General features: G+C 43.8%; 1 long non-coding RNA gene across 1 annotated transcript in view; it reads left to right on the top strand.

Annotated features, from left to right (window-relative positions):
* The window catches only part of LOC116660442, a 46,248-nt gene extending 26,000 nt beyond the window's left edge, over positions 1–20,248 (top strand). Inside the window, exon 3 of the long non-coding RNA XR_004315967.1 lies at positions 18,107–20,248. This is a non-coding gene — a long non-coding RNA (uncharacterized LOC116660442). The remainder of the gene's footprint in view (positions 1–18,106) is intronic.
* The last annotated feature ends 119 nt before the right edge of the window (positions 20,249–20,367 follow it).

The raw sequence follows: 20,367 nt of genomic DNA, 5'->3' as shown, positions 1-20,367 counted from the left end.
TATACTTTCAGGTTGTTTACAATCTTTTGCTATTAGAAATAATGACTTTTTTTTTTGTATATACATGATTTCATACATGTGTGAATTTACCTGTAGGATAAATTCGCAAAGATAAATGTGTCGGATGGGGGTTGGTCAGGACAGCAGAAGCCGGTCCACGTAGTTCTAGGGGTAAAGATTTTAATGAAGGGAATGAGGCAGATCCAGGTCAGCGAAGGTTAGGAAGATGCAAATACCAGTCTCAGGTTGAAACCCCTGAGTGGGTGGTCCTTGCAAACTCACTGCAAAACAGCTGTGGTTCCCAGGAAGCTCTCACCAAGATCTCACGGAGCAGTGCAATGTGGCAGCTCTCAAGAGCTTGCTGGGAGCAAGCGTCAAACTCATCCTCCATGCTTGGCTCCCCTGTTGTGGGAGGCAATGGTGGCGTCTCTCCTGTCTCTCATCTGCAGGGGCTTCTCATTGGAGGACGAGCTCAGAACCAACCTGGGAGGGGGTTCTGCGAATGTACCCCCTCCCTTTTCTTTTACAATTCAGAGACTTTAGAAGGGAGTGGGTGGTGATGAAGACAATGCAGTGCAAGCAGTGTGTAGGGAAGGGCTGGGTTGATGGGTATGTGAACTTCAAATTGTAATCGCTGCTGCCTAATTGCTGCTCAGAGAGGCTATACCAATTTACACCTCCAGCCAAGAGTGTAAGAGAGTATTTATAAGAATGCCTCTTTCCTTACACTCTTGCCAAGACAATGGATTATAAAAAAGTTTAGCTTTGTAAACCAAACATGGAAAATAATATTCTATTGTAGTTTCTGATTTGTATTTTTAAATGATGCGATTATTTTTCATAGTTTTAACAGCCGTTTTTATTTTTCTCCCTGTGACTAGTCTGTTCATGTCCTTTGCCCGTTTTTATATTACGTTGCTGCACTTTTTCCTATTGATCTATAGCGCCCTTTGTCATAGTGCCGCAAACGTCTACCAGCGCTGGCCTTTCGTTGGCCATGCATAACATTTTAATGTTTCTTACTCAGATTTAAAAAATCTTCCATTTATAGCTTTGGATTTTGTGTCATAGATCAGAGTCTTTCCCTACTTTGAGAACATGAGGAAATTCGCCCATCTTTTCTTCAACAATATTTGTGGATTTTTAAAAATGTAAATGACCCATTTGTGATTTATTTTGATAGGATGAGTGTGGTAGGTATTCAACTTGGTATTTTCCACCTGAGTTCAAGGAAAGCAGAGAGTTCTAGATTAAACTGTATTCTTCCTAGAAGTTACAAATTGCAGGCACTCCGCCTGTAGGCTCGAGTAGCCTCAGGCCAGGTTGGGCAGGCAGAGGACTGGGAAGGGCTTTCCAGGCTGGGGCAAAGCTGGAGACAAGTGAGCGTGGCACCTTCACAGCTGGGAGTAAGACGAGCGTAGGACGGAGAAGAGGGAGGGATAGGGTCGGTCCACCTGGAGGCAGCCAGACTGTGGAAACCCCTCAGGATCAGGCCCAGGTGGTGAGGAACCAGGCTGTGAGCAAGAATGGCAGTCACAGTGTTTTGGGAAGCCTGGCCCCACAGAGGACTGGGGAGGGCGGATGACCCAGCGGGGAGCCCGAGAGGAGGCGGCTGTCCCAGCCCCAGGCTGAGCCAACTCAGGGCTCCTTCCTCAGCGCTGAGTGAGCGGCTGAGGCAGAGGAGCTGCTTACTTGTCTGTTTCAAACCAGAATACACAGGAGTATCCCTGGGGTCCAAACAGAGCATCCTCAGGCGGCCTGGGGTTCCATTCTGCTCCAGCTCCAACCCTGAGAACTTCACATCAGACCAGGCATCCTTGTGGGATCCGTGGTTCAGTGATGAGACTTAACATTTGCACATGTCATCTCATTTAATCCTCACCTGTGATCATCCCCATTCTATAGATTAGGAAACTGAGGTTTAAATAAATCAGCCAACTCACTCAAAGTCACAGGGATTGAAAGTGGTGATGCCTGGCTTGAGAAGAGTTTTTCTGACTCCAGGACTGAGCTCTTCACTGCTCTGAAGTTCCCTCTGTGACTCAGGGTCAGCAAAAGGTTTTATCTGCTGTTGGTTATGAGCAAAGGGCAAAGATTCCTGTACATATGTAAATTGTTCCATTGTAATTAAAAACATACCTAGACATTGGGATGTACAAGAAAGTAATTCTGAATTGTTGACGTACATTCTGGTCTGAGCAGGTGGATGCCTACATAGATTTTTAGGAACTGCTTTGGGGAAGACATCCCCTGCCTCCCAAATTTCCTGTCCTGGCTTCTCACAGATGCCCGGTGTTCTTTCAAAAGGAGACAAGGGCTTTCATGGGAGATAAGGTTTGAACTAAAGCCCGGGCTGCTGTCTGTTCCTCTGTGCCCTTTACATTCTCTGCAGGGCATAGGAGGCAGAGATTTGACTTTTTTTTCTGGAACATGGGAGGAGAAAAGGTGGTTTTTAAAATAATGTTTGTCCTTCACATTCACTTGCTATTTTTGTGCAATTATTTGATAAGAAAACCAAAGTTATGGGGTTGGCCGTGTTTATATGAAAGGGAGGGAACTAAGTCTCTAAGCACAGCCTCTAAGCACTAAGCAGACGATGACGAAATCAGGTCTGGCTGTAGGGGCACCCGATCTGGGCGGTGGTTCAGGGTACTGCACCTAGAAAGGCCATGTGCTTCGTTTAATGCTCCACTGTCGTTGTCTTGGAATTCTTAAGAGTTTTTGAACAAGGAAACTTGCATTTTTGTTTTGTACTGAGTCCCACCAACTAGGTATGTGTTCCTGCCTGAAATAGTGTGGTGAGGAGCACTTGTAGAAACTTGGGAGAGAATACTTTATTGACGCCCAGTAATGTCCTGCATCTTAAGGATAGGTGATGAACTATCGGAGGCCCAGGTGCAGGGAGCAGACTGGTGAGGTTTTATATAGGGTTGCCACCCGCATCTCTCTGCAGGCGCCTCTGTAACGTTTTTGCGCTCTTCCGTGCTGTAACGATCCACAGCCCATAATTAAAGCAGCAGAGCTGTTATTGAGAGAAATGGGAGAACCAAGCTCGCAACAAGGACCTTTGCTCCAAACTCACGATTGTTTATCCTCCAAGATTCTGTGAGCCTGTCTCCTCGGGGCTCTTTGTATCTTGTGATATATGGTACCTGTCTATTAACATTGGAAGAATTTCCAGGTGGATCCTGTTTCTCCTGTCAGCCTGGTACCAAACATAGCACTTAGGTGAGTGGGTTTTGAACCTGGTTCATATTAAATCACTTGCTGAAGTCCAGGAAAGAAAACAAAATAAACTTGTGGTTGTTGAAGCAAAGATGCCTCAACGGCTGCATCCGCTTCCTTCCACCCTCCTTCCCTCCCACCTCTAGGGTCCTATGGAGCAAAGGTTTAAAAACTCCTGGCTTAGATCCATATATGGTTCTACCAATGTTGGTCCAGATCTAAGTTTACTTAAATCTGAAGCATTGCAGCTGAGAGCACAAAAATTACAAAAAGAGTGAAACTTCTCTATAGTAAAAGGTACTGCTGAGTATTAAAGTAGTTTAGAGGCACTGTTCAGCGGAACAAAGGAAGTGGAGAGAAGAGGGCAGAGCAGGCTGGCTGTGTCCTTGGGTGTTGCAGCTTAAATACCCATTACAGATTCCTCAGTTCTTCTTGAGTATCTACTTTTTCAATCTTGTCATTGTATTGCTTCATTCAGTTCTTTTTTTTTTTTTAATTTGAGGTAGTGGGGATTGAACCCAGGACTTCGTGCATGCTAAGCTGCCCTACACCCTCTCCTATTTCATTCAATTCTTGCAACAACCCTAGAAAGCAGGGTAGTGGGGTAGGTTGATCACATGAACGGGCTCAGTGAATGGCCCCGCCCCCTAACTTTTTAGACTCCTCCCACTCTGAGGCTGGGCTTGGCCACATGACTTGCTTTGACCAATGGGATGTATACGTAGATAGAGACAGAGATATAGAAGAGGAAATTTATTATAGAAATTGGCTCACATGGTTACAGAGGCTGAGAAATCCCCCAGTGTCTCTACAAACTGGAAACCCAGGAAAGCTGATGGTGTAATTCAGCCGCAGTCTGAAGGCCTGAGATTGCGGTGGTGGCGGTGGTGTAAGTCCCAGCCTGAGTCTGAAAGCCCAAGCGTCAGGAGTGCCTTCGTCCCAGGGCAGGAGAAGGTGGATGTGTCTGCTCAGGCAGAGGGTGAGGTCACCTTTCCTCCACCTTTTCGTTTCACTCAGGACCTCAGTGGCTTGGATGAAGGCCGCTGGCAGTGGTGAGGGCATCTTCCCTGCTCGGTCTGCTGATTCAAGTGCTGGTCTCTGCTGGAGACACCCTGACGGGAGCATCAGAGACCGTGTGTTACCAGCTCTCTGGGCATCCCTTAGCCCAGCCAGGTCGATACAGACGCCAAGAATCACAGCCTGGAACAGAAATTCTAGCCCTTTCCCCAGCCTTCCCATCTTCTGTCAGCACTTTCCACCCTTTTTGTCATTTTCTCATGGATTTCTCTCCATAACTCTAAATACAACACTTATACTGCGATTTCTTGACTTTCAGTTTTAGATTACAGTTTTATTACTGTTGAATTTATATTATGAAAAATCAGGATTTACCTGTAGTTCTCATGCGAATGTATTTCCCTCACATCTCCCCTTAAGATGCTGAACATATATAATCTGTATGTGTGTGTGTGTGTATGTGTGTGTATGTAATTCCCCTTTCTCCACATTCAAGATTTACCTGTCTAGTGTTTTCATTATTTTAGGTCTGAAATCTCATTTACAGATGAGACGAATTCCATTTTAGTGACTATATTTCATTTCCTGAGCATTTTTCGGTTCCTTCTATTGAAATTTGTTTTCTTCTTCTCCTCTTTCTCTCTTCATCCCTCTCTTTGACATTTTCTTTCCACACTTTCAACCAGCCATTTCTACCCCCAACTTTTATTCCAAGTTTCCACAAGGTCAAACCTCTCAGATAACCTCTCAGCTGTCTGTTTGAATAAGCTACTGAGATTTTGTGTTTTTCCTCCCAGCTTTATTGAGATATAATTGACATATCACATTGTGTAAATTTAAGGTGTACAGTGTGATGAGTTGATACACTTATATTTTGTAAAATGATACCACAAGGGGGTTCATTAATACCTCCATCACCTCACATAGTTGCCATCTTGTTGTGGTGAGAATGTTTAAGATCTACTTTCTTGGCAAATGTCACGTGTACATAGTACCAGCTGTATTTGACTACAGCCATCATGCTGTACGTTAGGTCCCCGGAACTGATTCATCTTATAACCGGACATTTGTATCCTTTAGTCAACGTCTCCTCATTTCCCCAACCCCACCCCGGCAACCACATTCTACTCTTTGTTTCTGTGAGTTCAGCTTTTTAGATTCCTCATGTAAGTGAGATCATACAATATTTATCTTTCTCTGTCTGACTTATCTCATTTAGCATAATGCCTTCAAGGTCCATCCATCCATCCATCCATCCATTTTATAGCAAAAGGCAGGATTTTCTTCTTTTTTAAGGGTGACTAACATTCCACTGTATGTGTGTGTATATGTATCTCACATCTTCTTTATCCATTCATCCAGAGATGGGCATTTAGGTTACTTCCATATCTTGGCTATTGTGAATAATGCTGCAATGAACATGAGGGTGCAGAGATCTCTTTAAGACACTGATTTCATTTCCTAAATATACACCCAGAAGTAGGATTGCTGGATCACATGGTAGTTCTATTTTTAATTTTTGAGGAATCTCCATATTGTTTTACATAAATTGGTTCTACCAACTTACATTCCTACCAACAGTGCACAAGGGTTCCTCTTTCCTCTACACCCTCGCCAACACTCTTCTAGGAATGTTACAGTTTCAGTTCTGTGTTTAAATCTTTAATCCGTTTTGAGTTAATTTGTGTGAGTGGTGTAAGACAGGGGTCCAATTTCATTCTTCTGCATGGGATCATCCAGTTCTCCCTACACCGTTTATTGGCGAGACTATCCTGTCCTTACTGAGTATCCTTGGCTCTCTTATCAGATGTTAGTTGACTGTATGTGTACAGGTTTACTTCTGGGCTCTTGATTCTGTTCCGCTGGTCTATGTGTATATTTTTATACATACTGTTTTGATTAGTATGACTATGTAATAAAGTTTGAAATCAGAAAGTGTGATGCCTCCAGCTTTGTTCTTTCTCAAGATGGCTTTGGCTATTTGAGGTCTTTTGTGGTTACAACAAATTTTAGGATTGCTTTTTCTATTTCTGTGAAAAATACCATTGGAATTTTGATAGAGATTGCATTGAATCTGTAGATTGCTTTGGGTAGTATGAATATTTTGAGAATATTAATTCTTCCAATCCATGAACACAGGATATCTTCCTATTTATTAGTGTCTTCTTCAATTTCTTTCATTAAAGTCTTGTCCTTTTCAGTGTACACCTCCCTGGTTAAGTTTATTCATAATTGTTTTTTTTAATGCTTTTGTTAAAGTATTATTGTTTTGTTTATTTTGCTGTTAGTGTATAGAAATGCAACTGATTTCTGATTTATAAAAAATTTTGTATCCTGCAACTTTACTAAATTTGTTTATTAATCGTAACAGTTTTTAGGTGATCTTTAGTATTATCTGTATGTAAGGTCACATCATCTGCAAAAAGAGACAATTTTACTTTTTCTTTTTCGATTTGGATGCATTTTGTTTCCTTTTCTTGCCTAATTGTCAGTCATGAGATTTTGTGGTTATTTGTCATGTAGGATTATTGTAGCAGTAGCTGAGTAATAAAGAGGCTTCCTTTATATGTCTAGATATCCTTGGCTGGTGGTTCACTTTGGGGAATGGAGCACTGAAAAGGTGCTCGAGACTGGGTGCATAGACGGGGCTTTTTGGCTGTATCGTGACTGTGCAGGGATATAGCCATTTGGTGGGGAGCCTTCAAATGTCAGTGTCTGCAGATCTTGCTATTGTGCCACCGCTTTTCCTGGATGTCCTTGTCCCTTTACTGGAATTTACGTCCACAACCTGGTGGATATCTATTATATCCTCGTATAGCAGAGAGTGAGAGGGAGAAAGAGGGAGAAAGCTCTTGGGTCTCTACTCATGAGGGCACTAATCCCATTCATGGAGGCTCCACCCTCAAGACCAGATCATCTCCTAAAGGTCTCACTTCCTAATTCCATCATATTTGGGGTTAAGATTTCAACATATGAATCTTGGGGAGGACACAAACATTAAGTCCATAATACATCATGAGATGAAGAGTCTGAAGTGGCTACTGCTGAACTCCAAGGGCCCTGATGCCGGCTTACCTCCCATACAAGTCAGCAGGTGCTTCCCTGATCTCCTTGCCTCTCCTGCTTGACCTGGAGGGGTCAGAAGCTGTGTTCAGCAAGCAGCGATAGAAGCACAAGCTTTGCTGTCCATCATTCCACTTAACAACACTGGTTTTAATTTTAGCAGACATTGCCTATGTTTTTTCCTCAGCATTTTTTTCCAGAGTACTTCATTTTTTTTTTAAACTCAACTCATCTGGCCTTCCCTGTTATATGCCCTCTTGGGACTTTCAGATCAGTGGTATTGCTATTTCTAACATTTTACAGGGATAACCAGTCCCACTGAATGCTCCGCACACTTCCCTTTTCCCTTTGCTCTTGCTAGGTATGTTCCATTTCCCATTTTATGACTTCTCACTTCTTCAAACTGCCCTTTATGGCTTGAAGTTCCACATTGTAATTTGAAAAGTAGAACACTAAAATCTCTGTTTCTGAATGATCTGCTAACTACTGGGCTGTAATTGTATTCAAAATTATTCAAAATTGGTAGTTCAGCCAAAACTTTAACAATTTTATTCAACTTGAGGGGTATTTTTGTAGCTGATTATTCTTGCTTATAGCTTTACCTAGAGCTTTTATTTCACAGTTATATTTTGTACCATGTTAAATATTTTTCCATCTATTTGCACAAAGCTAGATAAAAACATTAACAAGGACATAAAAGCCATATGTTAAACCAGGAATAGTATTGGAATCAGGAATGATATACTGCATCATCTTACTTTTATTTTTTTCTGAGATTTATTGCTATGGAGAAGATTCAACCTAAGAATATGATGGCTAATACAGTTATACCAAATTTCCAAACAGCTAAAATTATGAAGCTAAAACTTCTTTCGTATGCTGACTGGAAATGAAAAGGAAAATATGTTCAGATAAATGTCCTGGGGTAGAAAAAGCAAAACCAACCACACAGAGGAAACACGTCTTGCTTGTTGTATGTGTTAGATGGGGTGTGCTCCTGCTGAGAGCTGCTACATCATTTTAGTCCCTCTTGTGTGAGTGGTTTCCCGCAGCACACTTAACCCGAGGGGAGTTAGGAAGCCGTGTGGAGGACGGCAGCGCACCACTGCCATTCTGCTCTCTCCCCATCAGTGAAGGGCGGTGGCTGTTAACCTAGGATCCCTGGAGTCCCCGAGTCCCCGGGTCCCCGGGCTGGCTTTGTGTACAAGGGGGCAGGATGTGGGTTATGTGTGTATTTGTGGAAAGTGGGTCTGTATCTTTCATCACATTCTTCGAAGGGTCCGTGATCTTCCAAATGCCAAGAACGGCATGTAACAACTTCTCCGTTTTACGAAGGACTATTTTAGGAATTATTTTGACTATTATACAAAAGGGCTAATGGGTATTAAGCACATTATTAATAATAAATGTGTATGATTATGTGCAAGGACTGTTCTAAGCACTTGCTAAAAAATTTTTACGGATAATCTCAAATGGACACCAAGTAGGGGAAGCAGTAAAATGATTCTCCACGTGCTCGTCACCCAGCTTCAGTCTTCATCAGCATTTTGCTGGTTGTTCTTAGCCACTGAAATGTCGGGCCTGATACAACTGCCATAACGACCTGAAAGGCGGGCACCCTTGATAGCCCTTCTACAGGTGGGGACCCTCAGGCCTGGAAAGGCTCAGCCGCTGGCTGGCGGTGGCACAGCTAGTGAGTGGGTGGGTGTCAGGACTGGGACTTGAACCAGGGGCCGGCCAGCTCGCCCACCCTCAGCTCAGGCCACTAGGCGTCTCCCCTCTCCAGGAGCTGCCTCTTGTGGCGGATCTGTGGCCCATCACTCTAAGTTCCTACTCACTCCTGGGTCCTGTGCCTGGATTCCCTAGAAATACTTCCATCTGGGAAGCAGCTGCCATTTACTGAGCATCTCCTTAGCTTTACACATGGCTTTATTTGATTTTTTCTGCCTGTTTTTTTTTTTAATGTATTCTTCCTGCTTTTATTTTAATAAAGACTCTCGGAGAGAAGTATTTTATTCCCACTTTACAGGCGAGGAAACGTCAGAACAGAAGTTAGGTGACTTGACCAAAGTTACACCTAATGAGTGTTGGAGTTGGTGCTGGAATGCAGACTTCCCGTCGTCTCACCTCTCCAGCACACACTGGGCTCCAGGCTCAGTTAAATGCGGCATGAAATTTTAAAAGAAAAACATGTGCAGAGCATGTTTTCTAGAAGCGAGTTCATGTTCATGTGATCAACTAACGGGGACTAGAATTGGCCACCCAACCAGAAACTGCAGCCATTTCAGCAGAGGGGAGGGTGTGGGGCCGACTGAGTGACACCTCCTGCCCACGGGGCACTGGGGAGGCTCCCTGAGCCGCCCGGCCAGATTCTCAATGTCCAGGGCCGGCTCTTGACTCCCAGTGCCACGCCGGGCCCTTGGGCGTCGCAGTGCATGCTCCCCGGTGTTGTGCACTCTTTTAATAGGGGAACAAGAGTCTTCCTCGAACTGGCGGATATTAGGGCCTTCCCTCACCCCTAGACAGTGAGATCTGTTCTCTGGAACCAGATGTACCATCAGCTGTCGTCCGCTGGAAGGTACCACGGCTGTCATCTTGCTAAGACAAGCACCCGGGCGAGTGGGATTCCAGCATTCAGAAGACGCTCCCATTCTTCACACGGCGACTGGCCCAGCTTCATCTGTGTCATCCAAGCACCTCGTCCCAACACGTTACCTCTACCCACAGCGATGAGGGAACAAGGAGGATTTTGCTCCGCATGGACGTAGGTGGGAAAGCAAAAGCTATAGAGAAAATACCAGGAGCCAGAATGTTATTATAAAATTTGACCCTCCCTTCTATGTATGGTAATAATTAATTTGCATTTTCCATGTATTATGAGCCCATGTTACTGCTAGAATGTTAAGACACAATGATGGTTTGACTATACAGTTGATTAGAAAAGTCGTACATATTTATATATGTATAGAAAGCACTACGGGAAGTACATCCACCTGTTAAGGCTTTTTTGGTGAGGGAAGGGGCAGACTTTGGCAGCTTTCCACATTCTACTTCACTCACTTTTTATTTAATTTTTAAAATTCATAATAAGCATGAATTATTTTCTATCATTGGAAAAAAAAAAACCCAAAATAGAAAGGATAGACTAGAGAGGTTAATCCCTGGAGTCCACCCAGAGGTGGGATGCTGTCAAAAAACCCATGCATTCCTGTCTCCCTGCTCCCTCTCCCCATCACTGTGGGCACTGTTTCATTGCCCGAGTAACTCAGGGCACACCCAGAGTTACCCCTTGTCCTGACAGCACTCTGTAAGAGGTGCGGTGGAGAAGGCTTCACCCGCTCTGGACCCTGGTGTGTCAGCTTACTTGTGCAATCATTTGAGAATTTAGACAGCTTGCAGCTTGCAGCTTGCAGCCACCCCCTGCCCATCTCTGATGGGTGGACTTCATCAGGGAAGATGGCTGTGGTGGAGGATGCCAGAAGGACCACATTGTCCTCCTTTCTGACATCCCTCTGGGAAGGGACACCAGAGCGATCTGGGGAGGAGCAAAATTTGTCTTCCTTTTGGGAAGAGCGCAGTTCATAGAACCAAACAGCTCTGTTTGTACTCCCGGGAGGGAGAGAGGGTGGATGTAACTTCATGAAGTTGAGGGACACTTCTGAAAAATAGGAAGGAACATTGTCTTCGTTTCAGGTCATTTCTGAAGGTAGGACACTTGCCTCATGCCTCAGACCCACAGGCAAGAAGCTGGGGGCCTCACTGTCCCCATTCTCCAGGCCTCCAGAGCTGGAACAGGCCAGTTACTTAACCAGTCTGGGCCTCAGTTTCCTCATGTGGAAAAGTGGGAAATAACGATTGTTGTGAGGGTTAAATGCATGAATAGAGGTGTGCAGCTAGCCTTTGATAAATGTTAGCTGTTGCTTTTGTTATGTATGGTGGGAGGTCCCCACGGAGGATGGATGGTGTGGGTCACGGTCAGGACTGCTGCAGGCTCAGTGAGCCCAGGACGTGGGACGTGGACCATGGAACTGTAGTTGTGGTTCCGTATGTAGCACTGCCTAGACCCCCAACCCCAACCTCAGAATACAGAATGATGAATTCCGGGCTCCGAGCGTCTCTGTCCTGGTGGATTGCTCCTCCACGAAGGCTGCACTGACTGTTAAATTTTGGACCTGCCCCTTTGAGCATCTAGGAAAGCCATGGAGTGTTTTGTTCTCGTACATGTGACCTTACCGCAGGAATATCTTTCACACTGTTTGCTGTCTCAGTTGTATACTGACATGGACTGAATTCATGCTTTCAGTTCCAGTCAATATTAATACCCTGGCTAGACTCTGTGGTCTGGCCCAGCTCCCAAAACCGTGCCCAAATCAATCTCCATGGCTGAGGGGGTGGAATAATCTATTTGATTTTAGCCAGTCGGGCACAAGCCTTAAATGGGGTGGGGTTGGGAGGGTGGAGTCAGTTTTTTTCAATCACAGAGCTAAGTGGTGGGGGAGGTTTGTAAAGACTTCTGGAGTTCTGTGCCTTAAATAAAGGGAAATAATGCTGGGGGAGGAAAGAGCGGATGTCTGCTTCGTTTGTGAGCATTTTCTACATGTATGTACTGGTCAGGTGGCTGGGCCAGATACTTGCAGACTTCAGTGTTTTTATTTCTTTATGAACTTTTTTCTTCATAATGGGAAGTCTAAGTTTTATTTTGTTTTTCCAAGAAGTAGGAGCAATGCTGGATAGCTCTCCTTCACAAGTATAGGTGTTGCATTTGAGTTATTCGGTTAGTAACAGAGCCAGTCTCTGCACTGGAGACACAAAGATGGGAAAGTCTATTAATTGGGGTAACACAAGCTGCTGTAACAAAAAGACCTCAAACCAGAGAAGCTTAATGTGTCAGCCATTTGAAAGGTGTTCTGAGGGGCACCTTTCAGCTTGGCAGGTGCCTCTGCTCCATGAGGTCACTCAGGGACTGGGACTGACTGTGGGCTCTGCAGTTTTCAACACGTGGCTTTCAAGGTCACCCTCATCCTTGGCACTCCAGCCACTAGGAAGGGGGTAAGGAATGTGGCAGGGGGAGCACACAAGATTTCAGGAACCAGGTTTGGAAATAGCACCTATCACTCCTGCTCAATCAAGTTCCTTTCTTCCAGAAAGTTCCTGTCTACTCTCTTAGGACATGCTCAGTTTATGGATAATTTTTTCCCTCTTTCTAGCTTACTGTATTCTTCTTTTTTTTTTTTTTTACTTTATTTTTTTTGGGGGGTAGATAATTAGATTTTTACTTATTTATTTATTTTAATGGAGGTACTGGGGATTGAACCCATGACCTCGTGCATGCTAAGCACGCACTCTACCACTGAGCTCTACCAGGACGTGCTCAGTTTAATGGGGAAGATCAGCATGTGAGTCAGAGGCAGAGGAAGTATAGGTCTTCAGCAGTCGTTTTTCTACCTCACATCCTACACTTTACAGTTCCAGATTGTCCCAACCCTATGAACTACTCAAAAGAAAAGAACTTTTTTCTTTTCAGAAGATGGAAACACAATGCCTCCTGTTACATAGAACAAGGCCATATTAAAAATTTTTATTTCCCCCTTATATCTGTTTCTAATAAGCTATGTCTTATTATTAGTGATGCTGTTAAGTTTTATTTATCTTATTGTAGCTCCTGGTCATTCTTAGTCTCCATTCTTGGAAAAAAATCAAATAAATCCAAGCGTTTATTGAAGATTTATAATGTTCCAGGTTCATATTCCTGTTCCTTCCCCAACCTAATGACCACAACAAACCTGTAAAGGGGTATTAATATTTCCGTTTTACAGATGCGAACACTGAGGCTCAGAGAACTTAGGAAATGTCAAGATCATGCATCAGTAGGGATAAAGCTGTGTGTTCGTTAGGGCCACACTAGTTGCTGAATAAGCACACCTCTGCATTTCAGGACGTAACGTGTACACATTTATTTCTCACTCATGGGACAGTCCAGCTGGGGCTTCCCAGGTGATGAGTGGCTTTTGTCCCCTGGCTCCTTCTTTCCTGTGGTTCTGCTGTTTCTCTAGTAGGACCTCGGAGTGCTCAGCATCCAGCTGGCTTCCACCAAAACGCATGCCTTTTCATTATTCTGGAATCCCATCTTTCCCCATGAGTATACTGTGTCATGGTTTTGCTCGCATGTGGTGATTTTTATATTTTCATCTTGTCCTGGTAAATGGTGCCATTACCAGCATTTTCAAAACAAAGTGTGTAAAACTTAATGTAAGGTGTTTTTTTTTGTCTCCTAATTTTCTATTTCCAAAAAATAGCAGGGAAGCAATATATTTTTCAGACTCTCAAATATCAGCCTTATACTTTCCTTTAGCTTTTTGTCAGTAAAACTGTATTTCTTGACAGTGTCTGTTTTTTTTTGTTTGTTTGTTTGTTTGTTTTTGCATTTCTCCCCTTCACATATCCCACCTTAGGGGTTGCTTCTGTCGGTGTTTTGACAGATGCCTGGCTCAAACAGGCTCCCGTGGAGAATGGATGTGCCTTGGTTCTGTGTTACCGCTCAGGCTACTAACGGCTCCTTAAATGGATTCACCACAAGTCACCACTGGCCTTTCCAAGCTTGTCGGCCACAGGTGGGGATGTTTCCAGCACTTCCTAGAGCTCCCTGAACCTTGTTCCACATTTGGCTACTTCTCATGAAAATCCTAGATTTGTTAGGGAAAAAAAATTCTCCCTGGTTGTGGGGTCAAGACTTTGAGAAGAAATGTCTATAGCATATTGTTACGAATTCTTTCTCAGTGAGCCACTCTGGGGCCTGACATGAGGGGCCTGAGATCTCATAGCCGTGGAGGATGGATGAACAGGAGGATGAAAGGTTAAAGGTACCCGCCTATTTATTAGCTGTATCCCAGGACCAGGTCATCAGCGTACTTATTCTCTGGATACCTTCTTTCCGAGACCATCACTGTCAATCACTTGCTTCCAAGAAACATACCATTTTTGCCTGGTCATTCATGAAACTTGGTTGCCGAACAGGGAGGTGGCTGAGTTTTCTGCAGCACTGGACAGATGCTGTGACAAACCCGGGCGTGTGCAAATCTGACTCACTACCCTCACCGGCCCCACCAGAAGCAGAAGTCAGGGGTGGCCAGGAGCACTCCATTCTTAAAACCGAGGATTCCACATGGGCTAAGCTCAGAGGTTTCACTCTGCCCCTCTGTCTCGCTAGGTCTCTGAGTGTACCCTGAAAGTGATGAGAGCAGGCTGTTCCTGCCCACGTGAGCTTGGCCGGGAGGTCTACCTCGCAGGGGCTTAGGTGTAAAGTAGGTCTACTATCTCCCTGGAGATTCCAAAAGTTGAACCTCTGGGTCTCTGGGATGCAAACAAAAGGGCTGTGGTGACATGGATGTGTGTGCGGGAAGCAACGCTTAGCCTCTCACCTCAGTATTACGTTTCCAGTTGCTCTTTAAGATACCTCTTAAATCATGGTAATTACTGAATTTCCTAGATTCCAGGATATCACTGATTGTAAAACACATTATCAATTTAACAACAGTATATTTGGTGTGTTGAGGAGGAGAAGAAAATACAGCTGTTTAAAATGTGCAATTTGACTGCAAAACACATTCCAAATTTTAGAAATGATAAAATGTGATGGAATGGTAAAATGTTTTAGCTCAAGGAAATATATTAGAAAAGATTTCCTGCTTTAGACTAGAGCAAGACCAGCTCCTTGGATAGCTGGAGAGGCTTTTTCTTTTCTTCCAGATTAGCTATCCCTTTTCTAGCAGTGGTTTTGGGTTTGCAATTACAGGAATAGGCAGAAGCCAGGGGCTTTAGCACCATGACTCCTGCAGGGCGATTTGTGGTTGTAATTTCTTGCTGTTGTCTGTTCCACCGCCCACCTAGCTAGCACTGAAACCCTGCAGTGAGCCAGTGGACCCCTAGGGAGTGAATTTGCAGGAAGATAAATTCCCCTGTCCCTGCCTACATTTGAATGCTATCATGGAAATGGAATAGAATACAGATCATCCCCAAATTGAATTCTGTGTACCTGCTCTGCTAAGTAGAAAATTGCATATCAAATAGGTTCCTAGACTTTGCTCCGTCTAGACATAAAACTTGCTTCCAGTTTTTAAAGTTCTTGGGCATTCAGGCATGTGAAACCCGTTTGCCCTAATCATTTCAGGATCGCAGGCATTTTGTTTTGGAGGGAGTTTTTACTGCCTGCTGACAACTCCTATGCCCGTCCTCCCTACAGTGTTCTCAAAGATGCTGTGTTTACCTCTGTGACAGCATTGGCACCCCGAATTGGATCCGGGTCTCATTTTGTAATAAGCGTTTAGTATCAGAAGCAACACACATCGTTGCATAATAGATGTATATTCAATGCATGAGTGCAGGGAGAACTGGCTGGCATTAGAGCCTCTAAAGGTCCTTCTTGTGTGGACTGAGCCCTGGAAGGGAGTACGTTGCCCCTCTCCTATGTGTAGGGCACTTGGGGGAGATGGTAACTAGTGTCTGATTGGTGTCTGAGCATAATTTTCTCGTTGACATAACTTCTCATTAGGCCCCCTGTCTCTGCTTCTCTAGAGACTGGTGGATGCTGTGGGCTTGAGGAACCCGCAGAGGCTGGTTGTGCCATTGCAGCTGTGGCAGTTCTGTTCAGCCCCCAGGCAGCTGCACAATTTAGCAGAGCAGGAAGGGGGATGCCAATCACAAAGTGAAAATGCATAGACTTGAGGGTTCTATGTAGGATTCGTGCCAGTTGTTGGCAGAATGGGTTGCTCCAGGCAAAGGATTATTTGGGGATCATCAGAAAGACCAAAGACGGTTTCCTCACTCGTCCAACAGCACAACAGTTTTTACCATTAGTGCTCTGCTCCTTTGAGGTTGAAATCTTTTATTTTCAAGCATCCTAAGCAAAATAAAGCTTCATGACAGGGACTTGTGTCGGGGAGGGCATAAATTGAGTGTCAAAGAAATTAAAAAACAAGATCTGAATGTTGTCCTGAGATGACTTTGCCAAGGGGAAACTTTGCTCTCGTTCTGAGACTTGTGAGACGCTCCCCTGGGCAAGGGCCTGGGGGTGGGGCCTGAGCTGATCCATTGGCAGGGGAAAGAATCCCAGATTAGAGGCCCCACCCTTTGATTTTTCCGTCTGGGTCTCAGGGTTTAGATAGGCAAATCTCACTGCTTCCTGTAGGGGTGGTTTTCCCTGGGGGTGCTACATAAGAATCGGGGTGGGGGGCATTTTTGGTTGTGACAGTGGTGGGGGTGCTCTGCTAGCATTTAGTGAGCGTGGCCTGGGAACACTGTGCGTCCTGCGGTGCGTGGGGCAGTACTGCCCTCTGCAGGATTGCCCTGAGTCCTGCCAGACTCTCAGATGTCCCATGGGACTTTCTTATGGGTGAAAATACCTTCTGTTTTCCACATGCAGGGGTGTGAGGTACCCTAAGCTTTCGGAAGGCAGCCACCCTGTAAATAATTTTGCTTTGAACTTGACTAAGTTGGAGCTGGAAAGTCACTTGTGATGGTTGACTTACCAGTGTAGTCCATCTCTGTGCACTTGTTTCTGTGGCTTTCGTGTTTGTGAAGTTTCTAAGGTCAGCAGCGAGCATCTGGCTACTGTGCCACATCCTCCAGTGTTGCGTTCTCTGAGCATTTCTGTGTTGAAATATGTGTTCATTTTATTGCAAATTTATTTTCCCCTTTTTATTACGGTTAGGGCATTATGTTGATTTTTTTTTATGTTTGTGTTAGAAGTTATGTATTTATTATATGTGTATTTTTAAATCATCTTAACCACTTTAAAAGTGTACAGTTCAGAATTTTTTTATCTTGCAAAACTGAAGCTCTGTACCCAAACAACAACCCTCTCTCCCCAGCCCCAGTTAACTACCATTCTACTTTCTGTTTCTATGGATTTGACTACTTTATGTACCTCATATAAGTGGGATCATACAGAATTTGTCTTTTTGTAACTGACTTATTTCACTCAGTGTTCTCAAGGGTCATCCATGTTGTAACATGTAATATCTGTCTTTTTAAGGCAGAATAATACTCCATTGCATGTTCAGACCACATTTTGTCTTTCCATGTATCGTCAGTGGACACTTGAGTTGTTTCCACCTCTTGGCGGTTGTGAATAATACTGCTCTGGACACGAGAGCCTGCTTCCATTTCCTTTCGATGTGTACCCAGAGTGGGGCTGCGGGATCATATGGTAATTCTACTCTAATTTTTTGAGGAAACTCCATACTAGTTTTCCATAGTGGCTGCACCATTTACCATTACAACCAACAGTTCACAAGGGTTCCAGTTTCTCCACATCCTCTCCAACACTCATTATTTTCTGTTTTGTCTTGATAGTAGCCACCTTAATGAGTACTATTATATATTTTATAAGGATTCTATTTCAAGGTAGTAAAGGGGTAGATAAAAATATTTGTTATCAGAAGGGTGGGAGGCCAACTGCTCTAGTTATCTCCGTGCTATGACAACAGTCTTATTAACTTACTCTCTTCAGACATTGTTAGAAAACACCTTGCCCTTTGTCTTCTCTATTTTTTCTTTCTTGATGGAGGTGCTGGAGATTGCACCCAGGACCTTGTGCTTGCTGAGCATGCGCTCTACCACTGAGCTAGACCCCACCTCCCTTCCTCCTCTCTAGCAACACTCTGCTGCTCCCATTGCTGACCCTTGGCGCCAGCTTTGTCTAGTGCAGCCTCTGTGGCTTTCCTTTGTTCTGTGCAGAATTAGGCAGTTTTCAGTATTTTTTTTCCCCCTCTGCAGTAATTAATGATCTCTTTCTGTTAAACAGGAGAACAGAATCGCTCTTTCGGCATTGGGTACTTGAACTTACATACAACATCAATGAGTAACATTTTGATGACTGAGCAAGAGTGGATTTCCTGGTGGACACACGTCTCAAAGGCATGACAGAATAAACCACAGTTGGGGTTCTGGGGTTTTAACCTGTTGTATACGTGTTGGCCATATACGTTATGACAATGCAAGCTAATGTTATTTGGCATATTGAAAAGGTAGAGGATTTCATGTAGAACATTATGGGGTGAGGATGAGGAGTGACTGGACTTCCTGTTCTGTTTACAGATGTAGAAGCAACTTGGTTGGACTCTTTGCCCTTGGGATGCACCTGGTGAAGCCTTTTGTGCATTGGCCCTGGGCTCATTCAGAAGTTGTCTCCACCTCACCTTTGGCTGTCTTCCCCGTGCTCCCACATGGAAACCCATTACAAGAGGCTGACCTGGGATGCATTTTGTAGCGAATGTTTCCTTAATAACCTTCAGCATAGGTCCCCCAAAGAGATTTTCCTGTGATGTGTAAGGAACCAGAAATATATATAAAAGAAAATCATTGCAGTATTTCACTTGAGATGGTGCAGATGATGACAGGTCCCTTTTTTTCCTTAGTAGTATTTATGGCTATTCAATTAAACAGCCACCAAGCAACGGGGAACCCACCGCTATTTCCAAATGCGCTGTCCTGGTGTGTGTACTCACCATATGTTTGAAGTATGACATAATCCTTATGGAACACATTCAATTTGTTGCTTCCCAACTTCAGTGGAAGCAGTTAAGTCTGTCTGCCTTTAGACAAATTGTTAATGAAAAGGTAGCCGAGCAATCATTTTCTTGTAATACGCAATTCCGTCTCCTTAAATACAGGAGCCTGACAGGGCCGTCCAGCACTTAGCACTTTCTCTGCACAACTGAACTCTCTCTGACCCTCCGAAACGAACAACTGGAGCAAGAAGGGAGAAAGAGGGGGAAAAGTTAGCTAAAAATAAATACTTACCTGTAGCGCCTATAATCCTGAGAGTTGAATGGAGAGTATATTTTACCTTATTGTTTTCGGATAACGTATGAATAACCGCCTGCTGCCGCCAAAGCTATTTTTATTGATTTTAAAGTTTTTCATGATGTTGATGCAATGTTTGGAAAATGGAGGGACTGTCTGAAAGATTCAGAATTTAGAGCCCTGAGTTTTACTCTCTTTTAGCAACGAGTCACCGCCGCTGACTGTGGCACAGACGTGCCGTGCTCCCTTCTTTTTAGAGAGAGAGCCACGGAGGGGAAAACAGAGATTGGCCATCTGTCTGAAGCAAGTGTGTGTTTGTTTTATTTTAATTTTATTTATTTTGTTTATTTTTTACAATTTCCCCAAGAGTTTCTTGCATAGAATTGAACAAAGACAGCTTTACATCTCATTTTAAAATACAAATAAAATATTCTAACAATGTCTTTAGGATGAAATGTGGAGTTGGAATAGCTGGCATTAATTGAGTGTTTTCTCCGTGACGTCCCATACCCAGGTTATCTGTGTACCTCACCAGTTAACGGTGGTTGGGCCGTGATGATCATCCCCATTTGATAGATGCAGAAATGTGGGTCAGAGAAGTTAGTTAATTTGCCTAAGATCACCCAGCAAATTTTGTGGTAGTGGTAACTCTTACGCTCCAGAAGGCAAACTCTGTTTGTTTGTTTGTTTTTTTTAAATGGAGGTACTGGGGATTGAACCCAGGACCTCTTGTGTGTATGTGTGTGTGTGTGTACGTGAGTGTGTGTGTTTTAATGGAGCAGAAACCAAACTCTGAAGTTAAGACACTTAACTCCTACATGATGCCAACTGAAGATCGTGTCACAGTAAAACCTCATCAGTTCAGCCTGCTTTGAAGATCTGGGGGAGGAGCAGTATAAATGACAGAATGTTTGAAAAGAAATGCCATCTTACACCTCCAAGGAGATCTGTGTTGAGTAAATTAAGTATGGATTTTAAAATTAGGCATGCAGCCTTGACAATTTCATTTTATTGTAAAGGAAAATATTTGGTTTTTAAAATAATAAAGCATTTAATTTTAAGGGCCTTGCTGTCATGATTCGAATCCATGTGTTTTCATAGTACAAATCTAAACTATTTGCACTTTGATTAAACAAACATTGTGCGGTGCAGACTGTGTCAGTGCCTTGGGAAGGCAGTTACGTGTGGTGGAATCTTTGAAAGTGTGGACCACAGGCTCAGGGCTGGGTTCGAAGGCTTGCACGCCGTCCCAGGGCTGAG

The sequence above is a fragment of the Camelus ferus genome, chromosome 3 (genome assembly GCF_009834535.1).
Source record: "Camelus ferus isolate YT-003-E chromosome 3, BCGSAC_Cfer_1.0, whole genome shotgun sequence".
NCBI lineage: Eukaryota > Metazoa > Chordata > Mammalia > Artiodactyla > Camelidae > Camelus > Camelus ferus.
This window is presented reverse-complemented; position numbering and strand designations above follow the sequence as displayed.